At 41.3% G+C, this 25766-nt stretch overlaps 1 protein-coding gene across 1 annotated transcript in view; it reads right to left on the minus strand.

Annotated features, from left to right (window-relative positions):
• VWA8 (von Willebrand factor A domain containing 8) overlaps positions 1-25766 on the minus strand; it is a 3458065-nt gene that overhangs the window by 2625158 nt on the left and 807141 nt on the right. The gene's annotated exons all lie outside the window — the stretch shown is intronic.

A 25766-nucleotide genomic window follows, 5' to 3' on the forward strand; every position in this document is an offset into this window, starting at 1 on the left:
ATGCCTCTATGTTCCCTAATATGGCACAAGAATTACTTATTTCACATGTACAATTTCTTAGCACAGTTACCATAAAAACACTTATTCATTTTCCAGACTGAGAATATCAGCAATGTTCTGTCTTATTGGGTTCATAGCTCTTAAGGAAGTCTCCATGCCTGTTTTTTTTTTTCCTATTCCTGGTTCTTCTGGTGATGCCATTTCACTGCCAATATTGTCAAGAATTTATGGGACAGTCATTTTAATGTTGACAACACAAAATATAAAATTCCTTTACTGATGTGGACATATAACACCTTACTCATCAGTGTTACTCAGCTATTATCTACAGAGGCATTCAATGGAGTCATCCATCTATTATGTAAGTATGATTGGCAGCCCGCAATATCAGAAATGGTCAGACACACTGCTGTACTGAAGGCTGCTCTCCAACGGATGGCAGTCAAGCAACAGATTCTTCCCCAAAGGAGAATAGCAGTCTGCAGAGCCCTCAGTCTCTTAACTGTCGAATGTAATTTATTATGAGGAATGATTCCAATTCTAAGTCTTAAATTTCAATGTACCACACTGTAAGGGTCTGTCATGCATTCATCGTTAAGAATATTTTTAACAAACAGCCATAATAAATAAAGAAGAATCATATTAACTCATCAAACTAACGCTTTAAATATGAAGAAGAGGTAACTAACCATGTTGTGATCTTCCTAGCTGAAGATGATACTAAGTGTTCCACAATTTGTGCATTTGTTCCATGCTGTGCGTAATAGCATCCCACATTTTTAAAATGGAAGGTTGAGAGCTATGCTCAGTCCTGTCACAAACAGCTGTCCACTAAACATCCCATCTATGGTCATGCAAGCAAATACCTAAGTAGATGGTGATACAATCAGCAGTCTTATCACTGTACAGATATGAATGGCTTTTATTTTATCATCTTAGGATCTATGTATATGTGTAAAGATATACATACACATACATATATGTGTATAAATACATGTATATATGCATACCTACGCATGTCTCAAAGCCCACAGTTTTGAAACCCATAATCCCAAGACCATACTATCGAAAGATCAAAATGACAAAAAATCTTGAATACTGAATCCCCTATGAGAGTGAACTTAGAAATGAGTGTTAACATGGGTTCTGAAGCTGTGTGGACCAAGGATCGAGTGTTCACATGGGCCCTGTGGAGAAGGGGTGCACAAGTTCAAGAGTTTGATAACAGGGTCTTCAACATTTTGATCTTTCTAAATTAAGGTCTCTGGATTATGGGTTTCAAGATTGTGATAGTAAACCATATATGTACGTATGTGTATATGTATGGATCTATATCAGACGATCGAGTTTTCAGACACTTGAAATTCAAATGATCAGGACCGTATGACTGAGTTTCCGAAAACTCAATCAAAAAAAAAAAAAGCCACACACAAAAATCTACCTTTTTGTAGGTTTTTGCAAGGGGGCAAGCCCACTTGCGCTCCCCACACCCCGGCAAATTATATATACTAACTCCAGGATTGCACTACAGTGGAGAAAAGGATAAATTTAACGATCCTGACTATACTGCAATCTCAATTCAAAACCTTTGAGTTTTCAAAAACTCGATCTTATGGTCTCGACCATATGAATTTCAAGTTTCTGAAAACTCGATCATCTGATAGGGCTCAGTATGTATACATATATGTATATCTAAAGAGTGTGTGCTTGTGAAGGAAGAGGCAGAGTTTTGTTGTTCTGTATCACTGACATATAAAATCACACTTGTTGAGATGTAAGAAACAGGGATATGTCTACAAAGTTGAGCCAAAGTAATTTAATTTGCATTTAATACAATCTAAACAAGTACAAACACCTTTTCTTGATTACTTAAGAATTAATATAATTAGATTTCATTTAAATATATTTTACAACAAAAGTTTTACAGGTAGCAACAAATTACCCCCAGATCTCTTGCATTATATTCTACTTATTTATTTCAGTCAGGATGGGGAAGAGGAGGCTTCCCAGATAAAATCAGAGCATGAAAGCATTTCTCAATTCATCTTTTTGGTAATATGTTTTAAGTCACTGTAAATACAATAGAGTAAGACAGCAACATAACCTATAAGAAAATGTCACTGCTAAAGAATACCTTAGAAGGTGGTTCAGTTTTGTAAATAATAACAAAAACATGATTAAGTTGACATTATATACTCAGTTAACACAGATAAAAATCTGAAATGTTTTCAGTTAGCAATCCTGCAACTCAACTTAAAATGTTATACAAAACAGGGATATCTTAGCATTTTACTCACAACTCTTGTCATTTGCTCATTCATACTTACCTTAAAAACAAGTCTTTTTTTAATTATTACTGCAACTTAGATGTGATGCTTTCTTAAATCCAGTAGAGAAGGATATAAAAGCTTAGCCAAGCCCTTCCATAACATAAATTGTAATGTGTGATATGACCTACATCCATTAAAGGGACAACTACAATCAAAACACTATTCCTTTTCCCAGAAGACATCCTCCTCCATAATCCCTATACTGACACATGTAAAAAAGACCACTTATCAGTTTCTCCCTTGGCATTTCTCTGCTGTTCAGTTTCTAGACTGTATGCCATTCTGAGTTTAAATGAAATTTCACACCACTTTTCTTAGGATTTTTTTCCCTACTACTTTCAATATTTTATTGCCTTTTTATTTAAGATTTTCTATCTAAGAGGAGTGTACAAAGCAAGATGTTTGTAGACTTGCCTTATGGGGTTCATAAACATTTGGAGTCTCTGTTTTCCTCAAGTCTGTGGTGCAGAAAATATTACATGAAGCACTGTTCTGCAGAAGCAAACCAACTCTATTGTCACACTGGACATAGTAGTTCAGGAAAAAAAAATCTGACCACTACAGCTGACAGAGTAAGGTAAGGGAAGATAATTCAGCTAATGTAGTGTTGTTCCCTTACACAAAAGTAATTCACCCTATACTGCTAAACCTAAAAAAGCTTATGAAAGTTTATTTATAAGATTGCAAAAGGTATAAATCAAAGGCAGTTGCTAATATAAACATATGCATACAGACCATATGAATCCGAGGCACGACATCTGTCTGCACCACTGGTGACCAGGACTGGTTTGTAACCTAGGAATTAGATGGCCAGATAGTTAGTAGGCTTAAATGGCAGATACCCATATCATCTACTTTGGGGGGGACAGGAATCACCTGCAAAAGTATAGCTCTCTGGCAGACATGAAAAAGACATGCAGCAAGAAAGACACACATATCAATTTTTCCATTATGACTGCCAGATGCCTTGATATTCATGCCTAGGGATATACATACATGAGTACAGTACATCATTACATGCAAGCTGTAGGGAAGGTATGGCTTTAAAAAATATTTAGTTTAGCCAAAGTTTGATGGACCCTGCCAAATCACTTACCTCTTCAATGCACGGGGAGGATGACTAATGCTTGGATAGCTTAGAAGGCTTTATTTCCTGAAAAGGGAGGGCCCTCCCACAGATTATAGGTTCATAGGTTAGTACTAGGCTAACTGCCCTTGTGAGCCATTTTAAGCCTAGCCAATTATCCCCTGTGAGATTCAAACCCTGTACCTTGTGTTTGTAAGGCAAACACCTAAACCATTAGGCCATCCTCCCAACCCAAGATGGAACATGTATGGATACTGCATCCACAGGCATTAGAGAGGCTGTGGCAAAAGACACAACCTAGAGGGACAACAGTTAGCCTTAGGCATAGATGATCTAGGTGGTCGCCAGGGGTGCTTTTCAGCATCTTTATTTTTCTTTCTTTCTTTTTACTAGAATATATTCCTGCCCCAGCAGACCCAGCTGGAAGATGCTGTGGCTACAGTGACCTGAAATGAATGCATGCTTCTTAATTTCCAGGCTGCCTGCTCAGTTCCTTCCATGATCTACACAACGAATCACAGAGCCTCGAGACTCTGTGATTCATTGTCTTACTCATGGTGGGTGGAACGGAGCATGAAACCTGAAAACTTTAAATGATGGAGGGTAATGGCCACAACACCATCAGAAGTCTGCGCACATCCAATCCCTTTAGCATCTGTTAAGAGTCTGTAAGAGAATATTGGATTTGGAGTATGGCTCATGTACACTGAAGCATGCATATCCTTTTTTAACACCTTTATTAATGTCATACCTTTTCAACAAAGATAGTTGTACACATACAATCACAGAAAAGGAAAGAAAAGAAAACAAAATATTGTAAACATTTTTCATTAGCTTGATGGATTCATTATAAATATTTTCTTTTCTTTACCTTCTCTTAAATTTTATTCTTCCTCCTGAACATTGTTCTGTATATGTATTGTTCCCACGAATTTCATTTATATGTAATTTGCTCTTTCTCTTTTCTAAAAATCCTGCCCCAGTTCTTTTATCTCCTTTACAATATTCAATACTTCAGTTATAGTTGGTTTAGACTTTGATTTCCATTAAGTTTTTTAAGACCCTGTCAGGTAACCAGATATTATGCATACCTCTTAAATGGACCTGATTAGAGGAATGTTCTTCATTTTGAGTCTTAAAAAGTCCATGCTTCTTGCAGTTCAACATTGAAAACTTCAGTGTTAAGAATTTTCTGTAACTGATACCCTTAATAAATAATATTACATTAAATCCATGCCCAAACCCAGGAAAAAACACCTTCTGAGTTAGCCTCACTCCTTAACACATACTTTACTGACATCACTGCTAAACTTACTACCACCTTCTCACCCATCAACACAAATCCACTAGTACCACCATTAGTACATTCCCCTCCAAATCCACTACCTGCTTTCTCACGCTCACCTATATCCACCTCCACAAACCTTGTACCAACACCCCAGATAACCTATCTGCAGAATACTTACAACTATCAGCCTTCTCTATTGCATACCCCATCAGCACTCTCCTCAATAGGTTCATTCAGGAATCGTACATACCTGAAATCTGGGAAAAAGCATTTGTTCTCCCACTTCATAAAGGCGGCAACAACTCTGACATCTCAAACTTCCGGACAATCGTCATTCTTTCCCCCATCTCCAAAATACTAGAGAAGTGCATCCATACTCAGCTCCTTAGTCATCTGGTAAAACACCAAATCTTTCCCCCACTCAACATGGCTTTAGGCCAGGACATAGCACTAACACTGCTCTCATTGCCTTCTTGGATACAGTAAATAGAGCCCGAGATGCTGGCTCCTTAGTCTCTGCACTCTTTTTTGATCTATCAAAAGTATTCTACAGTTTTCCACTCCCTTCTGCTTACTAAACTCTCCAACCTCAGCCTATCTCCCCCTACCTTAGAATGGTTTACTAACTGTCTCAGCAATAGGCAACAATCTACTATATAGCAGCACTCTTCTTCCCCTTTCATCAATACAAACACAGGTGTACCCAAGGGTTCAATACTGGGTCCCCGTTTATTCACTATATTCGTCAATAACTTCCACACCACTCTTACCCACAGTACTGTTATCCGATATGCAGATGACCCAAACTTGTTATCTCCTGTTCTAAATCTGTCACTGCACTACAGCAACTTACCCAAGAACCATTTACTACTAGTGACACCTGGATGTCTCAGAATCATCTTCCCCTTAACCCCAATAAAACAAACTCTTAATATTTACCCCCACAAAATCTAGCCCTGTTGCAAATCACTATTCTCTGTTCACTCCCAAAACAACACTATCATTGAAATTGCCCCAAGTACCAAATTGCTTGATGTCATCATTGATGATAAACTAACTTTTGACCTTCACATCTACCGCAACATAAAAAAAAAACATCAAAAGCTAGGATCCCTTTATAAGCACAACTATTTTCTTAGCCTCTCTGCTAAAAAGGCACTTGCCTCATCTTTCCTGATTCCAACTCTCTTATATGGCACCCCCATCCTCACCAATCTACAGTCCTCCTTGAAAACAAAACTAGACGCATGCTACAATAAAGTTGCTAAATTTGCTACTAATGCAAAATTTTCCACCCACCACTGTTCCTCTCTGCACCAACTAAATTGGCTCGGATCCCTCACTATCTCACTTATCTACAACTAACTACAGCCCATAAACTTATCTACCACCAAGCAACCTGCCCTTGCCTCTCCTCCATACTGACCATGTACAATCCTACTCAACACTTCAGGTCTGAAAGCAAAATGTCGACAAGCCCAAACTCTCAGCTGGCCAAATGTTGCATTCTTTTACTGTCTCTAAGCTATGGAATAATCTCCCTCCTTCACTCACTACTATCAGTAATCCTGCTTCCTTTAAAAAATCCCTCAGACTACATCTCTCCCCTCACTGGCTATGCACCTGCACCCCAACAAACAACCTCAAAACCTGACTTCATTTAATTACTAATTTTTGCTCTCCTCTTCCTCTACTATACTTACTCCTTCTACTTGACTTTTCCCTCCTTTAGCCTATCTGTCTCCTTCTACTCTCACCTTGAAGCTAACTCTTCTCTGCTAAGAAAAAAAAAAAAAAATATATATATATATATATATATATATATATATATATATATATATATATATATATCACTGTTGTTCTTATTTTATTGATTGCACTATTACCTCTCGACATACTTTATTTTTGTGTGTTAACATTTCTTCATATGTAATTAATGTGGAGCTTTTTTCCCTGGGCCTCCACTGAAAATAGGCTCATTTAGGCCCACTGGACTTTCCCAGTAAATAAGTGCAATAATAGTGAATCAAAAGAATGAATTTTAATTTTAAAGTAAGAAATTTTAGATATTCTGTGAGCTACATAGATGAAGTTATTGCATTAGTTACAATCAGTATAAATTAATTGCTGCTGTAGCTTGTGTGTCAGACACTAGCACTGTACTAGTACTTCACTGTACTGAATAAGTGAATGCCTTTAAGGTCTGGGCAGGTTGTATGTGAAGCAAGTGATTACTGCCACAGTCCCGCAGTAAGTAGTATTGCCATCTCACAGCATTTGGATCTGTGGTTAACTTGTTGGCAATGGTTCCTTTTGCATAATGTTCATATGTCCTCCTAATTACTGTTTGCATTTTATCCAGGTAGTCTGGTTTACACCACAACACCAAAACATGTTGTAAGTGAACTGGTATTTCTCCAATGTGTCTGCAAGCAAGGGTAGTGTGTTTGTGTGTCCACCATGCATGTGCATGTCTGAAAACTGGAGGAAAAATAGTATCAGCAATTTTATTTGTAGTCAAACATAATAGTGGAAGGCACATACATAGCTATAAATATATATATATATATATATATATATATCTATATCTATATATATATATATATATATATATATATATATATATGTATGTATATATATATATATATATATATGTATATATATATATATATATATATATATATATAGGTTCATAGGTTCATAGATTAGTACTAGGCTGACTGCTCTTGCGAGCCATTTTAAGCCTAGCCAATTATCCCTTGTGAGACTCAAACTCTGCACCTTGTGTTTGTAAGGCAAACATCTTAACCATTAGGCCACCCTCCCAACATATATATATATATATATATATATATATATATATATATATATATATATATATATATAGCATGTCTTCTTTACCCAGTTCCAAAAAAATTCTTGGCCTAATTCAAGAAACTCGCTTAAGAACCATGTATTGCCAGAGTTCTGTGGGAAAGCAGTGCTGTAAAAACAGTTAATATTCAATTGTCTTTATGTTGGTTTAGTAAAGGCCCCATCATTGAATACTGTCTTGGGCCCCACCTAACCTAAATTTGGCCATGTTCAGAGGTGTACACAGAAGGTCACCAAAGATTGTGTGTGTGTGTGGGGGGGGGGGGGATGTCTGGGGGCAGTGTGGACTTTTTAAATCCTTCTTCACAATCGAACCACAGATCTGTGCAGAGAAGGTTGTTGTAATTTATATTGGAGCAATGTGCTATCTAAGAGCTACAAGTTGGAATATATTGCTCTGATCATTATTTTTTCACTTTCCTCACAATTGTAAATGGGTGGTTTTGGGGGTAGGGATAAGGAGGCATGCAGTTTTCCTTAAGCCATCTTTAAGCCCTCACATTCTGCATGCCTCTCCATCTCAGTATAATGGCAGGGTGCTTGACCTGAAATGTTTTTCTGATATTTTTAAGCTTAACCTCCACTTAATAACCAGGAAAGTAATTGATTCTTTTAGCACTTATTGCTATTTTGGTGTTTTCTGCACTTTATTGCTTATTTTACTGAATGTTATAACTTTGTTTGTTTGGTATTTATGTCTTAAACACTCATCTGGTTCTTAGTGTATTAGACTGTACCTCCCTCTAGTAAATCCAAGTGTTCTCCATGAGATTTTACACTTTTTTTAAACTTTATTATAGTTTTAGTTAAAATTGGTTATTTTCTGCATTTTACAGTTGCTGGCTGTTTGTGTGACTAACAAATCCTCCTTTTAGTTGCAATCAGGGTTAGGCAAACTCCACCTTAGAATTCAAAAAACATATTTTTTCATTGTATCTTTGTTTTTGAGCTATTTTAATGCCTCAAAACCACTCCAAGTGCTTCTTTTATAATTTTAATGCGTTTCTTTCAAAATGATGGATGATGGGCCTGCCTTGGTAACATGATCTTATTTTCTTGCTTTCCTTCCTTCTTCCCAGAATACATTTCAAGTCCTCTTTATAACTGTCCACAAAGCTGAAGGTGTACAAGGCAGTCATACTGCCCACAATACTGTATGGCTGATCATGCCAAAAAGCTGAATCGCTTCCATATGAACTGCTTTAGAAGGCTGCTGAAAATTACCTGGCAGGACAAAGTTCCAGATACAGTTGTCTTCTCTCAAGCTGGACTGCCAAGTATCTACACCCTGCTGAGGAGAGCCCAAGTCAGGTAGGCAGGCCACCTTGTACGTATGCCAGACGCACGCCTCCTCAAGAGACTGTTTTATGGTGAACTTCCAAGAGGCAAACGCACACAAGGTGGGCAGAAAAATCGCTTCAAGGACACAATGAAAGTCTCTCTGAAGAGCTTTGGCATTGACTCAGACTCCTGGGAAACCCTAGAGCAAGACCCCCCCCCCCGGCAAAGCTGCATCAACAAAGGTGCTACCTCCTACAAGCAGAGCAGGACCGTAGAGGCACAGAGGATGCATGAGCTGCCTAAATCCACAGTCAACTCATTGCCAACCAACTCACATGACCACTTGTGCCCAACGTGCGGCAGAGCTTTCCAAGCCCGCATCGGACTGATCAGTCACAGATGGACACACCGTACTCAGTCAACCTCCTTGACGTGATGTCTTTGGTCATCGTCGACAACAACGGACAAACAACAACAATATGACTCATGCCAGACATAAGAAAGTGGGGCTGTTTTCTCATGCCATAAAAATATAATGGCAGGATTGTGAAGCCCTGTCATCTAAACACACCTTATGTAAAAGTTGCTTCTCTGTTTACCTGAGTGAGCTTCACTTATCTGTCTGCCAGAGCTTGTTCTATGCTATAAATAGCTGTTAGCTACTTGCAGCAAAAGAAAGCAAATAAAAAAAATATTTTTTGTAAGAGGAGTCTTTGTAGTCCTAACAACCTTGATAAACCCTCCTCCATACTCTCATGCTGAGGTGTGAAAACTCACTGCAGTAAATAATCCTTTCTGTAGATTTACAAGTGACAAGTAGTAGGACTCTAAACTTATTGTCTGCTACTTCCCAGTGCCTTCAGTGTGAGGATGTTTCTCTCTCATGAATGATGCAGACTTAAAATGTGCTTTACTAGTTCCTCAATTATTTCTGTCATGTTCCCCCTCCCTTTTTCTATTTCATATTTATTTATACTTTGGTAACCAGAAAAGTGAACTGGTCTCAGGACCTTTTTCAGCCACAACATAAGCTACATTGGCAAAGATAATAACAATTATTAAATGCACTTATCAATACAAATAAAAACTACGGACAGAAAGACATTGACCAAGACTGCATGTGGAAAACATAGCCAACGTGTGACAGTGACCAAGTAAATCATTGAGCAACATTTTCTAGATGTATACATTAATAATGCTTAACTATGCTATGTTGTTTATTATAAATAATTCATTGACAGCATCACCATTTTACTAAATATTGTGTTATCCCTGTGACTTTCCACTCTTTGTCCCACTTTCTCATTTACTCTTACATTAAAGTACAGTTTCAGTTGTTTTTTTTCCTAGTCAGTGTACAAATGTGCTGAGTGCAATACTGAATTTTTTGCTGGTGGAAATAATATGATCATGTTTCTGAGGAGCGGTTATTATTAGCTGGAGATCTAACTGCTTTCTTATTGGTTCTCTCACTTTTTCTCTTCAGCTTAACAGTGGTTGGTGGTGCTCTGTGCAGCACCGCTCAGTGCAATATTTGCCAGATACAGGCACTGTCAGTTTTAGTTTCTCTTTGGAACTTTAGATGACTCCATCTGCCAGTTAAGACTGTAATAAATCAAAAGTAGTAAGCCGCAGTACACTGCTGCACATCTAAAGCTGATCTCACAGCCATGTAGACCAAATTATTTGCTGCCTACCTGATTTTGATGCTTGAACGCCTACCTGGTTTTGATGCTTGAATAACTTTTTTTTCTTCTATCTACATTTATTATTTTACCCTAAATCAGTACTTTAATGAGGAGCTGAAGTGCTATTATCTTGTCTTATTCGCCCACCAAACTGAAGCTATAGCTAGCTTGACTGCATACTGTTAACAAGTGCTCAAAAGTTAATTAATATAGAATAGTTGTGTAAAATCTTACCATAAATAGAAGTTATGTCCTTACCATAACGTTCCATGTGGAGTGTTCATCTCGCCTTTGTTCTTACACATGGGTTCGGAGCCGATCCTCGGCTCCGTGTCGGCCGCTTGCAAGCTCTGCATCGAGAAGAAGCTCGAGACAACCTAATACCCACAATCCCCCTCTGCCTTTACCTCAGATCTAGTTTGCAAGCAAACCAGCAGTCAGAGAGAGAAACACTCATGCCAATATCACATATGCACAGAAACTAAGAGTCTATATATATATACATATATATACATGTATACATGTCAACTATATATGCAACAACTGCAATGCAGAAGCAGAATGCCCCAGACCAGGCACCAAACTGAACGTTCTTCCTAAGGGTGGGAGGGTGGGAATGTAAGAACAAAGGCGAGATGAACACTCCACATGGAACGTTATGGTAAGGACATAACTTCTATATGTGATAGTGTTCAATCTCGCCGTTTGTTCTTACACATGGGTAGCGTCCCTAGCTCCTTGTTCCTGAGGAACTCACGGAAGGACGTTCTTGAGCACAGTGGAACCAAAGGTTGCCCTGTCCCTAGAAACCTTGTCTACCTTATAATGAGAAATGAATGTATGTGGTTTAGACCAAGTAGCAGCCGCACAAATAGCATCTAGTGGTAGGCGAGCTGCATGAGCCAGGGATGTAGACACTGACCTTGTGGAATGTCCTTTGGGTTTGTGCAAAAGAGTTTGATCTGTAGAATCATAGACATAGATGATACAATCAGTTAACCACTTAGAAAGAGTTCTTTTAGTAACCGCTACTCCTTTTCTGTTATCAGCAAAGGCTACAAAAGTTGATCAGATTTCCTGTGATCTTTTGTTCTATCCAAGTAAAACCTTAGTTGTCTGTGGACATCTAATTTGTGCAACATATACTCCATTTTATTGGAGTGATTCTTGAAGAAAGTGGGTAATTCAATGGACTGATTAATATTGTTAATAGAACAAACTTTAGGAAGGAAGGATGAATTAGTGCTAAGAGAAACTCTGTCAGAGTGAAAGATCAAATAAGGGTGTTTAATGAAGAGAGCTTGAAGTTCAGATACTCGCCTAGCGGATGTAATGGCTACCAAAAAGAGAGTCTTCCACGACAAAAATTTTAATGGGCAAGAGGAGGCTGGTTCAAAGGGGCAGCATCAACTTAGATAATAATAAGTTTAGACTCCAAGGTGACGTAGGAGATCTAATTGGTGGTCTAATATGAAAAGACCCTTTTAAAAAGGCTTTACAAAGTCTGTGGGCCATAACAGGAGCCCCACATTCTTCCACATGGAAATTAGAAATGGCAGCCAATTGAACTCTTAATGTGGCAGGAGAAGCACCCTGATGGAACAATTCTGTTAACTCTAATATGTTATTCAAAGGAGCTATAACAGGGTCCACTTGCTGTGTATTCGCCCAGAATACAAAGCGCTTCCATTTACTAGTATATGTTTTAGTAGTGGAAGCTTTATGAGAAGCCACTAATATATTTTGAACTGCAGGCGAAAGAAGATCAGACCTGGCTAAGTTGGGAATTGGAGCAGCCAAGCTGCTAGATGGAGGGACAAGAGCGAGGGGTGGGGAGCCCCTGACGAGTGAGTCAATAGATCTGGCTCTGGGTCCAGGATCCAGGGTCCCCGAATGCAGTGTGTCATGAGGAAGGGAACCAAATTTGACGAGACCAGAATGGGGCAATGAGGATTATTGTCCTGTGTAGGTTGTTGGCTTTCTGGAGAAACTTTGAGATCAGGGGGAAGGGAGGAAATGCGTACAGGAGACCCGGGGCCAATCGTGAATCAGTGCGTCCTGGGGACTTCCCTGGAGGGGTAATATGGCAAAGTAGCTCCTGCATTTGGCGTTCATTGGAGACGCAAACAGATTGCAGGAAGGCTGGCCCCACGCGAAAAATCTTTTCGCAACTGACTGTTTTAGGGACCACTCGTGCGGTAACAGTATTGCTCTGCTCAGCCTGTCGGCTATGACGTTGGATGACCCCGGGATGTGCGTTGCTATCAGAAAGCGACCCGTGGACTCCGCCCATTGCCAGATTCTCATGGCCTCTGCATAGCTGATAGGACTTGGTTCCCCCTTGCTTGTTTATGTACCAGACTACAGACATGTTGTCCGTCTGAACTGCAATAGTTCCCAGAGGAAGAAGGGGAGCAAAGTGTTGCAACGCTAGAAACACTGCCCTCAACTCTAGAACATCGATGTGCAGATTGTACTCTAAATTGGTCCATTCGCCTTGGACTGTCTGTCCCTGAAAGATGCCCCCCCACCCTATCAGGGAAGTGTCCGTGGTCACCGTAGCTGTCGGCGTGGGTAGCACAAATGGTCTCCCCTTGGAAAGGTTGCAAGTCTGAATATTGTAACCTCTGGTAACCACGCTTTTTACCCACTTGTCTGTAGTTATGTTTTGCCAGGCCTGAGGGTATAAAGCTAAGCGACCCCCGACTGCCTTCAGAGCAGGACAGTCGGGCCTCCTCTCAGGAGTGCTGGAAAGGTTTACCAGGGAGTGTATCCCTGTCACCTTGATTCTGCGGACCCCCTCTGCCGCCAGGGCGGCGTCTTCCACCTCTGCCCCTCCTCTGCCTCTAGAAGGCATCACCCTGTGTGCCTGGGAAAGATCCTTGGGGTTTTCGAAACCACATTTTTCCACCACGTTGCCCTTTGGGGTACGGTCTGGATGGGGTGGAAAAATGGACTCCGACAGCAGACAGAGTCTTTCCCTCCTGCTCACACCGGTAAGGGTCTCCTTTACTTTGGGGCCAAAAAGAGTGGCACCGTCAAATGGGGCGTTAGTAAAGGAAGACTTGAAGGCTTCCGAATGAACATAAGCGCATCCAGGATTGTCTGCGAAGAGCAATCGCTGAAGCTGCTGCCCTACTCGAACCTTCGCTGCGTAAGAGATCAGCCTCATGGACGAGTTCACAATGGATGTAAGGGTATTAAGTTGCGCTGTCACTTTCTCTGAGACAGCAGCATCTGTAGTACCCTGGAGGGTATCTCCCAACTCTTTGACTAGATCCCTCTGTAGTCGTGTAAAGTGGGTCAAATAGTTCAGGGATCGCATGGAAAAAGCCGCTGAACTAAAATGCGCTTCCCATACCTGTCCATAGTCCTAGAATCTTTATTAGGGATGGACAGATGAGGAAGATTCCGACATCTCCTTTTCGTGGCCGCTGCCACCACCATAGCGCCCACTGGAACTCCTTTTGTCAAGTAAGTCTTGTCCTGGGGTGCAGTGATATACTTATTAGGCTTCCTAGGGACTGGTTCCACTGTGTCAGGAGCCTCCCACGCCTTCGAGCAATAAGTTCCATTAATTCATCGAAGGGCGGAGGACCCAGGAGGAGGAAGGGCGAGCACCAAATGCCTTCAGCAAGACTGACTCATCCTCAGAAGGGGGAAGGGACTGCCAGTCACCTCTCTGTTTCAGGATCTCCAATATGTCAGAAAAGAGACATCTTCTGAAGGTGACTTAGGGCACCCTTCTGACTCATCTAAGTCAGTATCGGATGTCAAAGATTCTTGTGGAGAATCTAAGTGTCTCCTCTTACACAATCTTTTCCTAGGGACTTATTCGTGGGGAGCATCCGAAGAAGCCTCCGAGGAAGAGGGGGCACCCTCCAGGGGTGGCTGAGACACCGGTGCTCGACGCTTGGATGTAGCCGTGGGTGCAGAGGAGGATAACGGCCCTTTATGGGGAGGAGAGGTTGCTTCTACCGATGTGGTTGTCTGGGTAGACAACACCTTCCTCATGAGATGGAAGGCCCCCGGGTCCCGAGTCGAAGAATCTCCCGGTTCCGAAGAAATGGGAAGAATCCCCGAGACAGGCACCGAAGGCATCGACCCCGAGGACGGAGCCGAATCGATCCGCGCCGAGGCCCCGAGGGGAAGAGTCGGAACCGAAACGTCGGTTTGACTCTCGGCCCCGGAACCAAGGACAGATCGTCGGCTCCGAGACTCCGGTACCGGATCCGACGGAGTCGAGGTGAGAGGAACAGACCGAGAAAAGGACGGTTCTGGACCCGAGGGCTCCACAATCAGTAGATCAACCTCTTCCGGCTCCAAAGACTGGACAGGTCTCGGAGGAGGAATGGATGGAGACAATGGGAGGCCTTCAAGTTTCGACACCAACTGGGTGGAAACCGAAATAAGTTTGGATAGGGCCGAATGCTCCAATAACTTCTGCACCACATGATCCACATCGACATCGGAGAGCTTAGAAGAAGAACGGGTTGAAGGAACCGAAGACGGAGCCGACCTCAATAGTGTCGAGGGAGGGAGCTCCATCACCGGTTCCAAGACTCGAGGCTCGGGAACTGACAACAGTTGAACACTCGGCCCCGAAGTCTGTGGAACCGGTGATCTAACTTTACTCGAAGAGCTCGGAGCCGATGACTTGGGCTCCGACGTCTTCGATTCCTTCGAGGATTTGGATGCCTGGTCTGAAGCATCCAGAGCCTCCTGAAAGGAAGGTTTTAATAACCCCCTGTCCATGAGTTTCCTGCGCCTATCTGTCATGACCCTCCCACTAAAAGAGTGACAAATTGAACAGTCCTCTTGTAAGTGGAGAGGGCCAAGGCAGTAGACACAGGAACTATGGTTGTCAGTAACTGACATTTTTTGGCCACACTGGCAACGTTTAAAACCTGATTTAATTTTCTCAGACATCTTGAAGAAGAAACAGGTAAGAGAAAAAAGGTCAAGTCCAGTACAGAGACAAATCCAGTAAATATGTCGAATCCGATATATAAGTCAGTCTGGTTGTCAAAATCGAGTAAGGGGTGGAAGGCCCCGAAAAACTCTAACAAGTTAATTAAACTTAACGGTACCGAGTATTTCTACCTTACCACACACACATACACTATGTCACCAAATAGTACTTTTAGAATAATTTTTTTCTCAAAAATAACAATAATAAAAGTTATTTCTTATCTGAAGTTGCTTGAGCTCGATCCCAGTGATGCGAACGCAGCAGCGGCAAACTAGATCTGAGGTAAAGGCAGAGGGGGATTGTGGGTATTAGGTTGTCTCGAGCTTCTTCTCGATGCAGAGCTTGCAAGCGGCCGACACGGAGCCGAGGATCGGCTCCGAACCCATGTGTAAGAACAAACGGCGAGATTGAACACTATCACATCTATAGATGTCCTTCTCTTCTATATGTTGTAGTATTCATAACATGATGGGGGAGTCCGTCATTGGCTGACTCGTACATCCATCCAGTATATAAAAATCTAGCGCTACTGTAAGGTACGGTGACGTCGCATAGAGAACGAATCACAAGTCGGCCATAAAATGACGGGTATAAAACAGACGTCAGCACTCACCAGACCTCAGAAATGAATCCACAAAAACAGCACCAGTCTGATCCTAGGTGAGGAAACATGTCACCAGAACCCAGGCAAGCATCAGGGGGGAAGTAATACTGCAACATATAGAAGAGAAGGATATCTATGGTTATGATAAGATTTTACACAACTATTCTATGTCCTTTTATTCATATGTTGCAGTCTTCATAACATGAGGGAGAATACCAAAACTCATGCAGAAGAATTGGGTGGAGGAGCAGTAACATTCTCCACAAATCCCTGCAAAATAGCCCTGGCAAAACCAGCTCTGGGCCTGGAAATACCATCTAACTTATAGTGTTTTGTGAAGGTATGAACAGATGACTAGATATCTGCTTCCTGAATAGAACAGGTGTCTAAGCCAAAAGGCATCAGAGGAAGACAGCTCTGGTGGAATATGCCCTAATGGGTGAGAGGGATTCTTCCCATGTGACACTTAACAGAGGGAAATAGTTTTGGAAATCCAAGTGCTTGGAAACAGGCTTGCCCACGGCTCTTGGGTGATAGAAAACAAATACGCGGTCAGACTTCCTAATTGGTTTGGTTTTATCCAGGTAATATCTGAATTGCCTGTGCACATCTAAAGTGTGTAGGATCCTCTCACTAAAGGAGTGAGGAGAAGGGAAAAAGGTGGGAAGACTGAAAGACTAAGTGATAACTCATTTACCACCTTGGGTGTAAAGGAGGGATTAGTGTGTAAAGATAGCCTATCCCTGTGAAAAACCATAAAGGGGAAAGAAGACATCAGAGCCTGGAATTTAGAAACCCTTCTGGCAGAAGTAATGGCCACAAGAAGGGCTGTTTTCCATGTGTAGTGTTGCAGAGAAGCAGAACTTGCTGGCTTAAAAGGGGCCACAGTAGGTTTTTCTAAGAAAAAGTTAAGATCCCAAGGAGGAGGAACTGGTTTCCTTGGTGGTCTAATATGAAGGACATCTTTTAAGAAAAATTTAACTTTCAACCTGGAAGCCAAAGGGGGGACCCAGACAGACATGCAGAGATAGCAAAAAGATGATCTTTTACTGAAGAGAGAGTCCACTCCAGTAATTCATACAGGTAGGACAAAACCACTGAAGACACCAGAAGAAAAACATTTTCCATGATTTCCTAGTAATGGGTTTTCCGGCCTCCTGCAGAACTTGTAGCACGTCCTCAGAAAAAAAGATGTCTGAAGGGAATCAAAACCCTATCACCCACAGGGTCAGATGTAGAGTTGACATCTGTGGGTGCACTAAAGTTCCCTTGTCCTGTGTGAGTAGATCCATTCTGTGGGGTAACTTGTGATGACTGCCCTTGGCTAAATGCAGAAGAAGAGAGAACTAATGCTGTCTTGGCCAAAAGGGTGTCACCAGCAAGATGTTTGGTTTATCCTATTGGATTTTCAACAGGACCTTTTGGAGAAATGAGAAGGGGGGGAATACATATACAAACATCCCCTTCCAAAAGAAAGACAGGGCATACACCTTCCATGCCAGGGGATCTGGGACTTGGTACAAAACTTGGGAAGTTGTCTGTTCATGGGGGAAGGCAGAGAGATCTACCTAAGGTGTACCCCATCAATAGACCATGTCCAGCAACATGTCCCTGAACTGCTCAGTGTGTCTGCCACAACATTCGAGGTCGTGGGAATGTAAACCACCTGGGGGTGAATTCACTCTGGGTAGCTAACTCCCAGGCCTGTAAGGCCAGTCTGCACAGCAGAAGTGGACTTTGTCCCTCCCTGTTTGTTGACATACCAGAGGACAATGGTTTTGTCTGTAAACCATCATAAAGCCTCTGGGGAAAGAAGAGGTTTGAATATTTGTAGAATGAAAATCAGGGCTCTCATCTCCTTTATACTGATGTTCTCCCTTTTCTGAGCAGAAGACCAAACATCTCTGACCCTCCATGAGTCTAGGGTTGTTCCCCATCCCAGTTCTGAAGCATCTGTGTACAGCTCCTGAGTAGGAAAAGGTGGTTGCAATGGTAAGCCTAGATTCCTTGACACCTATTGTATCCACCAATGTAACTCCTTTTCCAGGCAGGGTAGAAGAGGAACAACAACTCCAGTGGATGGGAGTGTTGTACACATACTGTTCTCATGAACCACTGGAACTTCCTTATGTGTAACTTATTTAAAGGAAGCATGAGGACAGTGGCTGCTATGAACCCCAAGCGGCAAAGAAACCCCCTGGAAGTCAGGGATAGTAGAAGCAAGAAGTAGGAAGGACAGGACCTTTTCTGGAAGTAAGGAAGTCAGCATCCTGTCTGACTGGATCCTGCAGCCAAGGAAAACATGGTCTTGGAAAGGAACCAGAGTAGAATTCTGGTAACTGATCACAAAACATAAATCCTCCAGCAGTGACACCATGAAAGACAAGTTCTCCTGAAGGGTGTCTGAAGTCTGAGCCTGGAGAAGAAGGTTGTCCAGGTATGGGAAAATCTGTATGCCCTGTAGCCTGCAGAAGGCTACAACAGGAGCTAAGCATTTTGTGAAGACCCTCAGGGAAGAAGACAATCCAAAGGGCAAGGTACAGAATTGTAAATGTGGAAGCAATAGCAAAGAAAAGAAACTTCCTGAACCAAAAATGAACGAGAATATGAAGATAGGCATCCTTGATGTTCAGTGATGCCATAAAGGCCTGAGGAAGGATGAGAGGAAGAAGAGGGGGTAAGGTTAATATCCAAAGGTGGGAACTTTTTAGGTAAGTCTTAAAATTGGATAGATCTAGAATGGGTGTCCAAGGACTATCCTTCCCGGGAACCAGGAACATCCTGGAGTAGAACACTTTTCCTACTTGGGAAGGCGGCACCTCCTGAATGGTGCTTTGAGAAAGAAGGGAGGAAATGACCTGGGGAAAGAGTTCTAGTTGTTCTCTTGGAGGTTGTGGAATACCCATGAAGGAAGGAGTAAGTCTTTCACACCATAAAGCATCCTTGCAGGATGATGGATAGGATCCAAGAGCCCTGAGTTACCTGTTTTAAGCAGAGAGAGAGAAAGAGGAAGGGAAAGAGGGGTTTGTGTCCTGGATGTGGGTAGTCACAGGCTACCTGTCTTAGCCTGAAAAGGCTGTTTCGGTGCAGGTGTTGAGGAGGGAGATTTAGAAGAAAACTGTTTCCTAGCATCTCTCTTACCTTTTGAAGACTGGGGCCTGGAAGACTTCCTTACAAAGGTGGTCTTGGCGGAGTATTTTTTCTGAAACCTGGGTATTGGGGAAACAAAAATATGTTTCAGATTGTGCAGCTCCTTGCATTTCTCCTGTAAAGACTTAAAGAGTTCTACAGCAAAGGTACCAAACAATGCCTTGTTGTCCAGGGGCCATCCATGATTTTTGCTTTAATGTCATGAGGCAAAGGTTGGAATCTGAGCCAGGAATATCTCCCGAGGACTGACCCAGATGTAGCTGCTCTAGCTGATGCCTCCACGGCATCATATCTACACTTTATGGAATGCTGTATAACCTGAGCTGAGGAATTAAGACTGGAGGAGAGTTTGGCCTTAGTGAGAGAGCCAGGGAACTCAGAAAGTAGTTTACCAGAGTCTGAGAGGGCAACCAAGGAATATATGGCCTACAGATCTGGTAGTTAATGGCCCTGAAAGCCAGAGTATCTGATTTATACACTTTCTTTCCAATTCTCTCCATGACTTTGCTCTCCTTATCTGACAGGAGCAGGGAAGTGGAAGGTAACATCTTGGAGATCTTGTCTGCAGATACTGGAATGGTTGCAGGGTCTGCAGAAGGGCATTTGAACAGAAATTTGGAATCCTCCATCACTTTATAAAATCTATCTGGCCTTTTGGGGGCAGCAAAGGCATCTAGGAAGGTTGGCAGAACAGGCGGTATTACATATAGGGAAGGGGAGTCCATCTGCAGCAGGTCATAGTACCTTTTTTGGATGTCTGACACCTAAAAAAAATCTAGCAAAGCTAGACTTTCTACTGTGCGATACCCTAAAAACTTCTTGTATCAGAGGCAATATGGGATACATACAAATTACCCTTTAAGGATATCAGGTGTTCCAACTAAATGGCAATTCTGAATGTACAAGACTCACACAGTGGAAAGTCTAGATTTGCTAGATTTTTCTTTTTGTGTTTTTTAACCAATTGGTTTTCCTGTGTGACCTTCTTACTCATTGGTTTGGATGTCTGACACCTGAAAACAATCCCATTTGAAAACTCCCTCATTTTAAGAATGATTTCCCCCAAATGAGATATCTTCTCCAGGGGAATCAGTGGCATTAGATTCTTCTTCTAGGGTGGCATAAACCCAATGGAGAAGAAATCTGGGCTGAATAAGCCAAAGATTCATCCCCAGAAGAATCCTCTTCATCTGAGGAAAACTCCTCAGAAGTCCTCCTTTGTGGTGTAGAGGGAGGAATAGAGGAAGAGCTAAGGATCGTCTCAGAGCCATAAAGGCAATGAACAGGCCTTGGAAAAAAGCCTCACAATCTGCTGGTTGCTCCTTAGGGGCAGGAGAAACATGGTTAGTTTTAATTTTCTTCTTTTTAGAAACCTCCATTAAGTGGAAGGTGTATCGGCCCGATGTCACCCTACACTCCACAATGTTGGTAGGGACTTCTCTAGTACAATGATTTGTGGAATACCAAACAGGCCTTCAGTCACAATGAACCAAGGTCCCCCCATGTCCAAGATGGACAGCTGCATTTCCCCTATGCTGGTAGGGTCCTTCACGGCCTCCACACTGGTACCCATTAAAGAAGTGCCTACTAACTCCAGAACAGTCTCTGGGCCAACATCTGCCTCAGGAGAGAGAGACTTCTGGACCAGAGGGAGCAGCAGGTAAGTCAGGTCTATATTTCTTGCCCTTCTTAGTTTGCGTTTCACCTGAAGGGTCCGACATACCTTCATATCGCATGTGAGACGTTTGAGATGCTGATTTTCCAAGTATAAATTTGGAAAAAGTAACCAGTTATGCAGGGTCTTAGGAACACAGGCCTTGCAAATACAGCAGGTAGTATGGTTGTGGTCAGGGCCTAGACAAAATACACAATGGTCATGAGAGTCCTTATGAGGAATCTGCCTTCCACACTGACACTTGCCCTTCCTAGCTGGCATGTAACCACAAAAAAACACAGTAGCCAAAAGTTAATAGAGAAAATCCCCAACGGGGCACTTATCTGAACAAGATTTGCAACTTGTCTGATTAGCGATGACCGGAGCAGAAGATCTGAAAGGTGGCAGAAGAGTTCTGAGGTCTGGTAAGTACCAGTGTCAGCTTTATTCCCGACGTCATTTTACGGCCGGCATAGGATTCATTCTCTGTGCAATGTCACACGTACCTTACAGTAGTACTAGTCTTTTGTACACTGGCCAGACGTATGAGTCAGCCGGAGGTGGAATCCCCCCTTATGTTACGACTACTGCAACATATGAATAGAAGGACATATGGTTATTATTTTTCTTGGACCAAAACATTAATACAGGAACTGAAACACCATTATACAGCCTTACTTTCCATCGGCATACCTCACACCTTTGGTCAAGAAGGAAGGTCTGTAAACTAGTCTACCCTCTGTTGACCTTCTCATAGCACTTGGAATGCTCAGACAATGTAAGAATTGTCTGATGCTCACAGACAGTGATATTTTACTTAACTTATCAGTGTGTATTTATGAGAGCTGCAAGTACATAACCAAATTCAAGGCCAAAGCCTCACAATCAAACCCATCCTATGAGCATCACTCACCTACACCACAATTCACAAATAAACATACTAAATTATTACACACAGAGGCACTAAAAAATCCTTGCCAAAGCTGCAAAACAGTAGCAGGTGCAAGGCCTAATGTAAGCTCAGCACTACAACAACAATTAGTGACAACAGTGGGAGTCACCAGGATACAGCACATCATAGACCAATTACACTAAAGCAATCTTTAAACACAAAAAGAAATGTACTAGTGATTGGCAACTCCATAGTTAGGCACACTGACTCTACACTCACAATGCTGGGTAAATGGATGGTGACAGAATGCTGTTTCTCAGAAACCAAGACTGCCAACATTACAAGGGCCTTCAGGACACTTAAAAAGACAAATATAAGTATGACATGGTGGTGGCCCATATTAAGGTAAACGGGTCTCTATTAGAACACCGAACATTCAAAATGTCGAGTTTTCTAATACCGAACCCTACCAATCGAAAATACTAAACATTGAATATTCAGAACACCAAATTTTTTCCTGGGGAAAAAATTCACTGTTCCAAAACACATACACACAACACAAGCACACCAAACAAACAGCAATCTACACACATACACCTAAACTCTTACCCCTAACCCTACACTAAACTATACACACACCACTAACTATCCACTTACCTTGACCCAAACCCTAAGGTCCGTCACAATCGCACACTTACCTGACCCGCACCCTAACCCTAACTCACCTACCCCGCCCTAACCCTCACATCCACACAATCGCACACATACCTAACCCACGCCCTAACCCTACCTCACCTAACCTGCCCTAACCCTCATGTCCACACAATCGCACACATACTTAACCTGCACCCTAACCCTAACTAACCTAACCCGCACTCAATCGCACACTTACCTGAACCCGACCCGTAACTTTCCACTAAAGAGCTGAAAATACTGAAGAAACAGAAATGGACAACCAAATTCTTTCCCTAGGAAAAAATTTGGTTTTCTGTTTCTTCGACATTTTCAGCGTTCCCTGAAAATGGGTCAATATTAGAACACTCGAAATTTTAAATGTTCGGTGTTCTAATATAGACCCACCTGGCACACAGAAACCTGACGGATATGGAGAGAGACTTGACATAAATACAGGCAAAACTAATATTGAGTGGAATCCTTCCATCATCAAAATAATGCCCAAGTATAAAGAAAAGATGATTATATTTCTCAATTGGTTAAACACTTGTTGCCATTCTAGGGGGATCCAGTATGTGACAGCATGAGATGAGATCCTTGACAATCATTCTTTTTTTTTGCCAAGGATGAAATGCACCTTTCTTTCCAGGGCTTCCACATTCCAGCAAAAAGCTTTTGCAGCCCTCACTGTGTTTTTTTTTAGGTAAGGTCCAGCTGATGAATCTCTTAACCAAATTTCCAAATCAACCACTGGACCAATTATTGTGGCTCTACCTAATTCTAGAAGTCTGAACAATAAAACTACCAGATCTTAAGGCCTTCCTGCATTTGGAGAAGATCTATGTTTGTGTTGTTACAGAAATCTGGGTTAAGTGCCCAGAAAGCACTCCTTTACTACACAGGTTTTATACTTGTCACTCATTTAGAGCCGATGAAAACTATGGTGGTGTATCCATATTTGTTAGAGACCTCATTACCAGAGATGCACATCTAGAGATCCTACAGTGGAGCTTAGATAGACGTCAGCTCATAGCATGGTACAGAAAACCCTCCATGTTTCCAGAAAATCATTTAACATTCCTAAATATTCTGGATGAACTCCCCATAAAGTAGGAACACTGTTATCCAGAGTGATTTTAACTATCCATTGATTAAATGGGAAACCTATACTACCAATGCAGGATATGCACAAACATTCTTCAAACATTCTTAGATTTTATAAACAAAAACTCCCTGGACCAGACTGTTAAAAAACCTATATGAGAAAAGAATGTACCTGACTTGGACTTAAAGTCAGCATCTGTTTGTACTGTCGCTAAGGTATCCCACTCACTGGTCAAGTCAGACCAAAACCTAGTAATCTTCTCCATTAAAATCTTCGAACAATTAGAAACAAACAGCACAGAATTCAAGGAATTAAACTTTGCTAAACAAAAAATAAGGCTGGTGGCTGAAAGTCAGAATACTAACAAATAAAAAGAGAACAGCATGAAACGTATACCGACTACCACTGTTAAAATTCAAATTTTATTAAAACATATAAAAGATGAGTGCTTTCAGGATAAACTCTTCATCAGATCTTACTCAATTGTTACACTCTCAAGATTTAAAATACAATGTATCCAATCACCTTTACCAACATTCTTCTCATCTATGAAACTTCCTTTTCTTCAAAGCCAATTTTAAAGGTACTACTGCATTTAGTCCAGGCAATCTGTATTTTCACTAGCCATTTCATTTCATTTACTTCCATTTTATTCACAAGATCTGAGCCTCTCTTATTTGCAAACATTAACTACAATGCCATAAAGTTAAACATATGTCCAGAATAATCTAACAAATGTTTGCCAAGACAATAAGTTGATTCTTTTTATTAATACCATAAATATGTTGAAGTATACGCTGTTTAAACATTACATTAATTTTTCCAACATAAAAATGATTGCAGTGCAAACAGCATGCTAAATATATAAAATTCTTGGAACAACAGTCAGCATATAAATTAGGATAAATTTTCTTTCCGGTTACTGGATGGATAAAATAATTACATCTACTGATATATTAGCACTCTTTACATGCTCGATATGCAATATGTGCCTATCCTCTGTGAATTCATTTGCACCTTTTTATATGGACCATAACACAACTGTCCCTTTAAATTCAAACTATTCATGAAACAGAAACTTGGTCATTCACCTACAACTTCTCTAACTTTATTATTACTTTAAAATCCTCTTAACTTATCTAGTAAGTACAGTCATAGTTATTATTTAGTTAAACTGGATACAGTATATGAGAATGTATCAACATATGATATAAAACTGCAGCAGATAAAGACAAAATTGGAAAAGGATTATATGAATTTCAAGAATGGACATATATTCATATGGGCTAAGAACAGAAGAGATATAGAAGTAACTGATAAAAAAAAAAAAAAGAGTAAACCTGATATCTGAAGGAATGTCACAAGTGTTGCCAGCACATCGTCCAAGTCGCAAACATGGCAAAGGAGTAGGCCTACCTATCATTACATGTCTCATGCTAATGACAACCTATATAATGGCCTGGGAGAACCAGACTGAGGACTCTGGCACTGTTGAAGGCCTAAGAAATACAGAAATCAGTCTTGGGAGATAAGCAAATTGTCACTTCTGAGCCTGGATCATAACTACAAAGGGTCAGAATACTAGTTCATCAATGTGGTTAACAAATAAAAATCAATAAATAAATTGATAAGCAAGTGTCTATTATAAGGCATCTACCACAGGGTACCAGAGCATCACATTAAGTGTGCCTACAGGCTTCGAGGACGATGCCTATGAAAAAAGATATCAGAAGAGAAATAGCTGGGTGGCTTAGCAGTTGCACCACAAAAACAACTAAGAGCAAGCCAGGTTCACAAGGTTGCTGCTGGGTATTCTAAAAAGCAAGACCATTTACTGAAAATCTCAAGGATCATAATGGCATACAATCTTAATCTGTCTTATCAGTGAACACCTCAGTATTCAACTTCTGAGGGGAAACTGACAGTTAAGGAAGCTCCAGAAACAGTGACAACTCCAAGATCAGTACTGTTCATGAGCCCATATGAGGGCAAGTGGGAGCACATAACAGGCAATCATTATACAGAGGCCTGTGCACAACAGCTGGTACGACAAAGATAAAGTAGGTTAAGGAGAGGAGCATACTAGGCCTGCAGCTTGCACTGAACAAAGGTCCTAAATGGTGAAATTCCACACCCACAACTCTCACCAAACATCAAACAAAACAT

Source organism: Protopterus annectens, chromosome 5.part0 (assembly GCF_019279795.1).
Source record: "Protopterus annectens isolate FY-2018-M chromosome 5.part0, PAN1.0, whole genome shotgun sequence".
Taxonomy (NCBI): domain Eukaryota; kingdom Metazoa; phylum Chordata; order Ceratodontiformes; family Protopteridae; genus Protopterus; species Protopterus annectens.